The sequence below is a fragment of the Acomys minous genome (assembly GCF_964271855.1).
Source record: "Acomys minous genome assembly, chromosome: 12".
In the NCBI taxonomy this organism is placed as follows: Eukaryota; Metazoa; Chordata; class Mammalia; order Rodentia; family Muridae; genus Acomys; species Acomys minous.
Window position 1 is genome coordinate 3,619,679 of NC_140493.1, and position 11,965 is coordinate 3,631,643.

General features: G+C 47.7%; 1 pseudogene across 1 annotated transcript; it reads right to left on the minus strand.

Annotated features, from left to right (window-relative positions):
• Positions 1–9,311: 9,311 nt before the first annotated feature.
• Positions 9,312–11,376, minus strand: LOC311578467 (heterogeneous nuclear ribonucleoprotein A1-like; annotated as a pseudogene). The gene has a single exon. The product of its transcript is annotated as a heterogeneous nuclear ribonucleoprotein A1-like (transcript).
• Between the last annotated feature and the right edge of the window lie 589 nt (positions 11,377–11,965).

Consider the following 11,965-nt stretch of genomic DNA (forward strand, 5'->3'; position numbering starts at 1 on the left):
GCTGTTTTCCCAGGGGACCTAACTAAGTTCAGTACCCAGAAGCCACCGGGGGCTCCCAAAAGTCCAGTCCATAACGCCAGCTCCAGGGCGTTCAAAGCTCCTGCCTCTACAGGCACCTGCACTCTCTCACACACACTTATATATAACTAACAGAAATAAAATCTTATTTTAAAAAAACGTTTCAGTTTGCTAAACATGACGAGCTCTGACATTGTATCTGAGAGGCCTGAGATAGCTTGGACAGACAGGGCTACTGCTAAACACACAGGAGCAGTGGTGGGACTCACAGGTGACCCCCAGATATGGCGGCGTGGCGTTTGAGGACACAGCAGGAACAGGAAGCCCGCTCTCACCTTCCATTCACTTCTCCCTCACGCAGGTTAGGGACACTCACTGCAGTGCAGCAGTGGCTCAGCGGCTCGGTGCACTCGCTCACAAGCTGACGAGCCAAGTTTCAGTCTGCAAGACCCACACGCTAGGCAAGAACTGATCTCTGCTCACCACGTGTGCACTGTGGCGAGCGTACATACACATATAAAATTAAAACGCAATAATAAACAAATAAAGGCGTGGTGCTGGACAGGGGGCTCAGTGGTTGAGAGCACTGGCTGCTCTTCCAGAGGACCTGGGTTCTATCTCCAACACCCACTTGGCAGCCATCTATAATTTCCGTCCCGGGACATCTGATGCCTGCTTCTGGCCTCTGTGGGAGCTGCATGTACATGGAGCACAGACATCCATGCACACAAAACATACATACATCATCATCATAGTGGCACACACAAAGTAACAACAGTGTCTAAACCCTCAGCTGAAAGGCAGTGTCTCCATATCCAGCGGACAGAAACACCTTTATCCTTGAAAATGTGGAGACATGGAGGATTTGACTAATCGGATCTTGCTAGTTTTCCCCCAGTAGGACCCACTAGGTCGCCCCTCTGTTCTACACTCACACTTCCGCACGACTGTCCACAACGCATCAAACTAAGCACGGAGGGACATGGGTGCCCCCGAGTGTCAGATGTGCAGACTGCTGCTCTCTTGTTAACTTGTTCTTAGTCCAGGGTGCGCAACATGAACTTGTCACAGGGGCCAAGAAGCCCCCACAGTAGTAGATACATTTCATATGCTTTGGCAGTTTGAAATAACTACACAGACACTGATGGGAGCGGATAAGAATTAGCTCACTGGTTGTCTCCTAGGTAGAAGGATGAAGGACTGGATGCTTAAAGCCAGCAAATGGTCTATAAGCCAGAGCAAATTCAAGAAAGATGACGATGATTACTTTGTTAGTATTTAACATATTAAATGTTAATATTAATTTTTTTTTTTTTTGGTTTTTCGAGACAAGGTTTCTCTCTGTGTAGCTTTGGCTACCCTAGACTCACTCTGTAGACCAGGCTGGCCTCCAACTCACAGCGATCCACCTGCCTCTGCCTCCCAAGTGCTGGGATTAAAGGCGTGCGCCACCACTCCCGGCTGTTAATATTACTTTAATAAATGCAAATATTTAACATTTAAATAAAACTTTTTTGTTTGTTTTTTGAGATAGGGTTTCTCTGAGTAATTGTTCTGGCTGCCCTGGACTCTCTTTTGTAGACCAGGCTGGCCTCGAACTCACAAAGATCCACCTGCCTCTGCCTCACGAGTGCTGGGATTAAAGGTGTGCGCCACTGAGCCCAGCAACATAAATAAATTGTTGTTAATACTTAATAAAAACTGAATGGCAGAGGACATAAGAATGGGAGGCTTAAGCCGGGTGTGGTGGCGCGCGCCTTTAATCCCAGCACTCGGGAGGCAGAGGCAGGCGGATCGCTGTGAGTTCGAGGCCAGCCTGGTCTACAAAGTTAGTCCAGGACAGCCAAGGCTACACAGAGAAACCCTGTCTCGGGAAAAAAAAAAAAAAAAGAATGGGAGGCTTAAAGTTCTCCCATAGTTACGTTAGCAGAGAGCTGGTGGCTGTGGAGGAAGGAGAGCACTGAGGTGCTATAGGCACAGGGTATGACTTCCCACAAGTCCTGAGAAAGCCTGGGAAACACATTCTATTTCATGTGTACAGATACAATGTAGCTGAAACAAAGCATAACCTTTATATCAATTTGTATTAGCAGGCTTAGACAGCCTGGAGACAGACACTGTAGGGAAGTGGGAAAACAGAACATCTCTTGGTCCAGAGATACAGTAACACCAACACTCTTGAAAACCAGAAAACTGAGGGCGGGCACCCTGTGCCATGCTATTTACATGCTGGGTAAAGCTTCCTAAATTCCTTACTACAGAACTGCACAGGACAATGAATCAACTACCTTGCTGCTTAAAGAATCACTCCTCAAGTTTAGCAGCTTAAAACAACACCTCACTGTCTCTGTGGCCAGGGCCTAGGCCAGTCAGCCGCAGCACACCTGGCTGGTTCTGGCCTGGAGTCTGTGCATGTGCGAGTGCGTGTGCATGTGTGTGTGTTGGTTACCTCCAAATGGGATTAAAAATACTATAGAGGATTATATCTTATGTCTAAGTGTTCAATAAACAGAAATCAAGATTTAAAAAAAAAGATGATTAGAGGGCTGGCCTGCGGTGGCTCATGGTGCAAACAAACATTTGCAAGGTGGAGTCAGGAAAATCAGGAGTTCAAGTCCGTTCACAACCAGGAACACCGCTAGTGTGAGTGCAGCCTGGGCTACAAATGATGCTGTTCCCTTTTTAAATTTGCATTTCATGTACTTATTATTTGTATGTACGTGTAAAGGGCAGCATGTGCTATGGAACACATATGAAGGTCAGAGGGTCACGGGTTTCAGGAGTTGGCTCTTTGCCATGTGAGTCCTGGGAATCAAACTCAGGTTGAACTAAAGAAGCCAAAAAGCAAGGTTATCCCCTTTAGAGACTTTTCCAGAACTACAGATTTGGTGGATCAGGCCTTTGCCAGGTGGTGCTGTCTGTGTGCTGAGTTTAACAGCCTAGGTGGCACTTCCATCACAGAGTACATTGGGTTAAGACTCAGGGCGCTGTTTCACATGCATGCTAGCAAAGCATTCCGCCACTGAAGTGTTCTGTATCCTCAGGACTGTTAGTTTTTTGAGGCAGGGTCTCAGGTTCTGTGTGCTGGGGTTACAGGTGTGACCCACCAGGCCTAGCAAGTGTGCCAGCTTTTTTTTTTTTTTTGATACTGTGACAAATCTCTGACAAAACAATGTTAGAATTTATTTTGGTCCATAGTTCCAAAGGTTTCTGTCCTTCATGAAACGCGTGGCCACACTTCTTCCTTTCTCTACTGTGTCCCGAGACCCAGGCTCCCAGCCTCTGGGGTAACAGTACTCACATTCCAAGCACCGTTCCCCACTTAGTCAGCCTCCTTTGGTAACTCCCTCATCGGCTGTGCCCAGAGGGCCTTGACTTCCTGATCTAGGTTTGTCTCCGTCCGCACAACACGGCTGAGTGCCACAGAGGTGCCGTTTTAGTTATCTTGACTGTCTTTGTTTCACGTTTCCAAGTGACAAAATGGTAACAGTGATAACCAGCCTGCGCTGTCAGCTACAACGCGCAGCGGATGACTTAATGCTGGCGCGGCTCATGTTAACCACAGCCTTGGATTACATGTCCAGTTAAGGTGCTGGTGATCTCTGACCTGTGAACCAAATCTTTCCCGTGGCCTGTTCTGTATGGCTAATGAGCTAAAACAGTGTATGTGTGTGTGTGTGTGTGTGTGTGTGTGTGTGTACAAAAAGGGAGAAGGCTAGCATTGGTGGTGTGCCTGTGACTCCAGCACTAATGAACAGCCCGAGTTCATTTGTTTCTTTGTTTGTTTTTTGAGACAGAGTTTCTCTGTGTAGCCTTGGCTGTCCTGGACTCACTTTGTAGACCAGGCTGGCCTCAAACTCACAGCGATCCGCCTGCCTCTGCCTCCCGAGTGCTGGGGTTACAGACGTGCGCCACCACGCCCGGCTTTATCTTTACTTTTTAATATTCACTTATTAATTATTTCTAAAGGGGTCTCCTGTAGCCCAGGGGGCCTTGAACTCCGGATCCTCCTGCCTCCACCTCTGAAGTGCTAGGATTACAAGAGTGCGCTTCTCTCTCTCTGCCCGGCTTTGCGGTGTTGTTGTTGTGTAGACAGGGTCTTTGAATTTCTGCATCTCTCACCTCCACCACCACCTCACCACTGAACTCACAGAGAGTTGACATAACACCAGAAAGAAATGTCATCTTTAATCCTATAGCAAATTAACCCTTACTCCTGGACAATGTGTTTCCAGGTCCCCGAAACAAAAGAAACACCAACCACACCTTCTGTAGATAAACAGCGTGTCACCACATGCACCTCAGGAGTGCCCGTCTATAAATGTGCTGCGACACATTCACAGCTATCACGGGCCACACGTTAATATATGGCTGGTCACATGGAGATGGCTCTACGCCTTCGTCTGTACCTTGAAAGTAAAAACTGTCCGTTTTCCCGAATGATCTCAAAAATATATTCAGACCCGTGGACACAAATATTATCCGTTGTTTGCTAACAGGGGTGTGGCAGGTCGCCCAACAGGCTGTGCATTTTGGTATTTGCTCCTGCCTTTTCCAGTTGATAGAAGTTAACTGTGAAAAGGCAGGTGTGTTGAAGACCCGGAAGAGGAACCAGAAGCAACCTAGACTCAGCTGCATTGCTGAGCCTTTCACAGGGAAAGGATGGGAGGATGGGGGCGGGCAGACTCTGGTAATTTAAGGTGACAGACACCAATAGCAAGTGTCTTTGAATTTAAAAGCTGCGGCAAGAAAGGACATAATTAAATTACACGAGGACAAAGAGGGATACAGAAGGACTAAAAGGTGTTCTCAGGTCAGCCTTCCACCACAGCCGGGCACTGTTCTCCCAGCGGTCCCTAGAGAGGCTTCCCCCACCAAGTGACATTTGAGGTATTAAGCGTGTGAGATGAGCCTGGACACCCTGGGCATACGATCCTTAAGGGGCTGACGGCGCACCCTTCCTGCTGAACTAGTTTCTCATCCCAGAGGCCGGCCGGTCCCCCAGCTCAGGTGTTCTCCTGCTCCCCCACTCTGCAGACTTCTGTCATTCTCTGCGTGAAAAGAGCAGAGGAAGAACTGACAGATCGGATTCTGCTGCGGGGCATGCAGTTTAGCTTTGGGAAATTCAGCCTGGGAGGAGAAGGAACCAGGAGTGACTGACAGCAGGGCCCAGTGTCCTTTGCATGACTCTGCATCACGACTCTGAAGCGTCATTACGGCAAAGAAAATGCTGGGGCTTAGCAAAGCCAAGAAACGTGTCATTACCGTTAGTAAGTCACAAAGTGCTAGGCATGGTGGCACACACCTTTAATCCCAGCGCTAAAGAGGTGGGGAAGGCCAGGTCGGTGTGAGTTCTTGGTCAGCCTGGTCTACATAGTAAGTTCCAATCCAGCTGGGGATAGCTACATAGTGAGCTCGGCCTCAAAAATAGACAGACAGACAGACAGACAGACAGACAGACAGACAGACAGACAGACAGACAAGCAAAAAAAATACTCACTGCTGTTGGAAAGGAGGCCAGATGGGGTAGGAGGGAGTTGACAAGTGGGACTGGAGGTGAATATGACAGAAGTATATTATGTACATGCCTGGAATGTGAAGTGATAAATGCTAAAATATTTTAAAAAGAAATAAAGATGGGATGCAAGCAAACTCTGACTTCAAAGCCTGCGCTCGCTCTCCCAGTGAGAGTGCCTGCCCTCTGCTTAGCTCAGCTCCCTGGTTTAACACCACTCCCACAGCAGAGCAGCGACTTCAGCCTCCAACAATTTGCTATTCAGCACTTTCAGAATCAAAAAAAATCCCACAGGTTTGTCATCTGCTGAAGCACTTGTGTGTGTGTTTAAAATCCTAAACAGAAGGCTGGGTGTGGGGGCAAGAGGATCGTTTTTTAATAGTTAATTAATTTAACAAATAAGTAACTTCCTAACAGAATGAGAGGAAGTGTGCAGCCTCGCCAGCAGCGAGTTTTTCAGAAGGACTATTACTTCCACCTTCATCATTTGGAATTGCTTGGAAGCAGGAGTCAGGAAGTCCCCTCCCTTGATCTGTGGTATTTCTGTGGCTGTTGTTTACAAAGGACAGAACTTATTCTCAAGCCTTGACATTTTTGAATGCTTTTGCTCTTTAATAGAACATAGTTTCAATTATTTTTAAAGGTTTCCACACAAGAAGTAACTTTATTTTATATTCTGGGAAGATAAAACTACAAGCAAAGAAAGCCTAACTCTTTTTGTTGTCGTTTTGAGACTGCCCTCATGTAGCCCAGGCTGGCCTCAAATGTGCAGATGAAACGATCTGGTCTACATAGTGAGCTCACAGGACGGTCAGGGCTACGTACAAAAGACACGTTCCAAAACAAAAACAAAAACAAACTCTAACAACAACAACAAGAAAGACTAGCTTCTTACTTCTGAAATGTGTGTTCATTACAAGGGTAGCTTTCAGTTCTAGAAATTACCTTCAAAACACTCATATCAGTGTAGTTAGGATAACTATTTGAGAAGAATACAAATTCTTCACATATGAGGAATTCAGTTGTTTCTCATAATAACCAAAAATCACTTCAGAGAGTTTTGTTTTTTAAAATTATCTTCTTACTAGACAGGTTGTCATAAGGGTGCTGTGTAAGCCTGACCACGTGGCTGGGTGCCTGGGACCCATGTGAAACCAGGGTGTGGTGGCAGACACTATGAGCCCAGCGTTCCTGGGATGAGATGGGAGACCAGGACAGAACAAGCTGGAAACTCTAGGGCTAGCCTGGACTAAGAAGCACAGGAGAAACCGTAAGCAGACCCTGTCGGAAGGAGGTGGAAGGCGAGAACTGATTCCCGAGCGTTGTCTTCAGACCTTCATACATACTATGTGGCTGGCACACATGCACACACACACACACACACACACACACACACACACACACACACAACCCCCACACACACACCCCACACACACCCCACACACACCACATACACACACACACACATACACACATACACACCACACACACACACACACACACACATACACACACCACACACACACACACCACACACACACACACACCACACACTCACACCACACACACCACACACACACCACACACACACACCACACACACATACACACATACACACACACACCACACACACACATACACACACACCACACACACACATACACACACACCACATACATATACACACACACACACACACACACACACACACACTAAATAAAAATTCTTTTAAAAGGTTATGTTAGACATATAAGTAAATCAGAATGTCCAAAAATAGACCTACACAAATGCGTACTTAATTTCCAACAACAAAGGCAGCAAGGACAATAACAGCCTTTTCAACAAATGATACTGAAACAGTTGGCTCTCCCCATGGCAGCATTTTCACTCACCCCACACCTTGTGTCAAACATTAACAATGTGGACGAGAGACTATACGCAAGACTATAAAGCATAACAAAATCTTTGTGAGAAAGATTTCTTAGATGGAATAAAAACAAACAAGCAAACACCCCACAAGTCAAAAAAAAAAAAAGTAAGTTTAAGGCAACTCGGTCTCCAGCTTTCAGGGAGCTGCTGCCTCACTCCTTAACAAGGCGCTTGCCAAAAAAGAAAGGAAGAAAAAAGAGAGAGAAAATTTCTGGTTTTTAAAAAGAAGTCACGGTGCACACCTTTAATCCCAGCACTCGGGAGGCTCCCAGCTATGAGTCTGAGGCCAGCCTGGTTTACAAAGAGTCCAGGACAGCCAAGGCTACACAGAGAAACCCTGCCTCAAAACAAACAAACAAAAAACGAAAACAAAACAAAAAAAAAAACAACCAACAACCAAAAAGTCAGGTGTGGCGGCACAGTGCTTTAATTGCAGCACTCTGGAGGCAGAGGCTGGCAGACCTCTGAGTTTGAGGCCAGCCTGGTCTACAGAGTGAGTCTTACATGTAGACTAGAAAGAGCTCTTTGTTTTTTGTTTGGTTTGGTGTAAGACAGAGTTTCTCTGAGTGTTGGGATCAAGGTGTGTGCCACCGCTGCCCTGCAGCAAGGAGCCGGTCAGTAAACAGACTGCGATCCGATGAGGAGCAGGTGGGTATATGCAGCTGCTACTAGTGTTTGTGCATTGCTGTGGCTTGAGAGAGGCTAAAGCTAGGCCGGCTCAGGCCATCATGGTGGGAAGGCAGTGGTGGCGCAGAGCAGGTGGACCAGACAGCAAAGGGAGTTCTCTCCTGCCCTTCCCTTTCCCACTGCATCCTGTCCAGGGCATTGGCTTATGGGATGGTACGCCCCTCATTCATGGCAGGTGTTCCCCCTCATTAGTCCTGTTTGAAAATGGCCTCAGTGGTACCAGGTGTCCTCAGTCATCTGCTGCTCTCTTTTTTAAATTAGAGAGAGAGAGAGAGAGAGAGAGAGAGAGAGAGAGAGAGAGAGAGAGAGAGTGTGTGTGTGTGTGTGTGTGTGTGTGTATGGGGGCCTGTGCACATGAGTGCAGTTGCCACAGAGGCCAGAAGAGGGCATCAGATTCCCTGAGCTAGAGTTACAGGAAGTTGTGAGCTTTTGATGTGGGGACTGGGAACATTCCTTGCCTTCCCTCACTCATCTCTTAAGTGATTCTAAATCATGTATAATAGAGGCCATTATATACTGTTGCTGAAAAAAATTATAGGAGGCAGCCAGGCATGGTGGCACACGCCTTTAATCCCAGCACTTGGGAGGCAGAAGCAGACAGATCACTGTGAGTTTGAGACCAGCTTGGTCTACAAAATAAGTCCAGGACAGCCAAGATAGCACAGAGAAACCCTGTCTCAAAAAAAAAAATATTGTTTTGACTCAACTCTTGTACTAGCCTGCAACTGACTGAGCAAACCAACATGGAGTCACTCATGTTAAATGTCCTATGTTCAAACTTTTGGTTTACTTAGGGACCAATCCACTACTTTCCTCCTGAAGAACTGGAAACAGTCGCTCTGAGGACACGCCATCCCAGCACACACAGAGACTGGATGCTTTCATCAACTGTGATCCGAGCAGCACTGAGTCCTAGGCGTGGACAAACAAAGACAGGGAGACCCTGAAGGAGGCGTTCCCATCCTGGACTAGAGTGGCACAAGGCTAAACGAACAGGGCCCAGAGTCCCTGGGGAGTGTTCTTCAGGTGGCCTCGGCCAAGGTTGCTGAAGTGTCCACCACCTAGATCTGGGGCCAGCATTCATTTTGCTCTCGTGTAGAGCTGAGCTGGTGACAAAGGCAGCAGTATGTATTCTAGAGATGGTTGGCTCAGGAAGATCTCATGGGTAAGGATGGCACTAGCCGGTGGCATGGCTGAGAGCAGCTCGTCCTCAGTGTGTGACAGCGCATGGCTGCACCAGCCATCAGGGTGAGCCTTCCATGGGACCCTTCATTTTCTTTCTTTTTTTTTTTTCTCTTCACCAATCAAAGCAAATTCGACATTCACGCTGTCTACGCGTGAGGTGACCCTCTTGATTTACCTGCGTGAAGGAAGGATGGTGCAGTTCCTCCAACTCCGGGATGCTCCTCCAAATCTACTGTGGAACCGCTCGATCTTGTAGAAATGCCCTACAGGATGTAACAAAGGACCCCTGGATCTGAGGTGACAATGTGCTCAGTCCAACAGCCAATGCCATGCTGCATGCCGATTTTGTAGAAGTCATAGTACCACGCTTTCCTTTTTTTTTTTTTTACTTTTTACTTTTTATTTTATTTTATTTTATTTTTAGTTTTTTGCTACAGGGTTTCTCTATGGAGCCCTGGCTGCTGTCCTAGAGTCACTTCATATACCACGCTAGCCTCAAACTCATGAAGATCCACCTGCCTCTGCCTCCTGAGTGCTGGGATTAAAGGCGTGCCTGGGGTCGTAGCCTAGGGTGTCCTGGGACTTACTCTGTAGACAGGCTGGCCCTCAAACTCAAAAATCCACCCGCTTTTCCTTCCTGAGAACTGGGACTAAAGGCATGTATCTTCATGTCTGGCTTAGGAAAACTTTCTTTAAAAATTGTAGCTGTAAGCACATCACTTTTTTTTAAGCCTCATTTATCCAGCGTCATGATCAGACAATCAACAGCACGGGTGAAAAAAGGTCTACAGTAAAACCCTTTGTTGGAATGCTTTCCACTTTCCACAGGACAGAAACTATAATAACCTGTTATACAGTTACAAATATACAAATACAATCCTGGAGTTCCTTTGGCCCATACACATGAGTATTGTCTAAAAACATGTCTCCTTTGTAGCAGCCAGGCCCTGCCACCACCATGCTTGGCTGAGTTCACAAATCTGTAGCTTCCCTGTCACTTCTCTGGCTCTCCTCTCCTGCTAAGCTTTGCTTCCTGACTGTCACGTACCTAGAACCTTCTGCCACTGCCACGGCTACTGCTACTGCTGGAGCCTTCACAGTCACCTTGGTTCCGTGGTTTAGCCAAGTCCTGGCCTCTACCACCATGAAGGCCAGAGCTCCTGCTCCAAAGTGTCCTCCTCCCCTCATCGGTCCAAAATTTGAAGACTGATTGTTGTAATCGCCAATATCATTGTATCTTCCACAACCTCCAAAACTGCTTCCATCTCTACCAAATCCATTATAGCCTTCCCCGCTGCCACCATATCCACCTCCTCCACGGCTGCCACCCAAGCCACCACCACCACCACGGCTGCCACCAAAGCCACCACAACCACTGAAGCTTCCACCTCGACCAAAATTGTCATTGCCACCAAACCCACCTCCCCGACCACCACCAAAGTTTCCGGAGCCACTCGGACCTCTCTGGCTGGATGAGGCACTAGCCATGTCTTGCTTTGGCAGGGATTTTCTTACTTCACAGTTGTGGCCACGCACACAGAGTCATGGTCATCAGGGGTGACAAAAGCAAAGCCCTTCTTCTTGCCACTGCCTCTCTCGGTCATGATTTCAATCACTTCAGTTTTCCTATGCTGCTCAAAGTCGTCTCGTAGGCGATGTTCTTCAGCGTCACCAACAAAGATCTTCTTCACAGCTAAGTGAGCACCCGGGCTCTGAGAATCTTCTCCTGACACAGCTCTCTTGGGTTCCACAGCTCTTCCATCCTCCTTGTGTGGTCTTGCATTCATAGCGGCATCCACTTCCTCCACCTTGTGTGGTCTTGTATTCATGGCGGCATCCACTTCCTCCACCGTGGCGTAGGTGACAAACCCGAAGCCCCTGGACCTCTTGGTGTTTGGATCCCTCTTTACCACACAGTCGGTGAGTGTCCCCCGCTGCTCAGAATGGTTCCGCAGGCTCTCCTTGGCTGTTTCGAAGCTCGGCCCTCTGATGAAGAGCTTCCATAGCTGTTCCCGCTCCTTGGGAGACTCTGACTTAGACATAATGGCGGGGCGACGGGAGCCTTCAGTGATGCTCCCTCGGGCGCGCCAACCGCCAGAACCTCGTGGACACTCTTAAAGTTGGGTAGGGAACGTTCTCAAATCATGCAGCCCCAGTTCTCACAGTTCTTGGACTTTCGTGTTGAAAACCCACATCTTGGTTGACACACGTTGGTTGGTGTGAACTGTTAGTGAGGCAGAAAATGACAGAAACCAAAAAGCAAGGTCAGGGTGTTTCGGGACTTTCTTGGAGGCTGGACCTATGGACCTGGTCTTTGATGGATCAGGCCTTTGTTTGGGTAGTGTTGAGCCTATGTGCTAGGCTTTGTTTCGAGACAGGGTTTCCCTGTGTAGCAGGGCTCTGGCTGTCCAGGACTCTCTTTGTAGATCAAGCTGGCCTTGAACTTAAAGAGATCTGCCTGCCTCTGCCTCCCAAGTGCTGGGATTAAAGGCGAGTGCTGCCGCCATCACCACCACCACCACCACCACCACCACCTGGGTATGTGCTGGGTTTTAAGATCAGAATGGTGCTACTAATGGTGTCAGTTGGCCTAGGATCTGGGGCCAGTTACACAGCAATTTCCATATTATC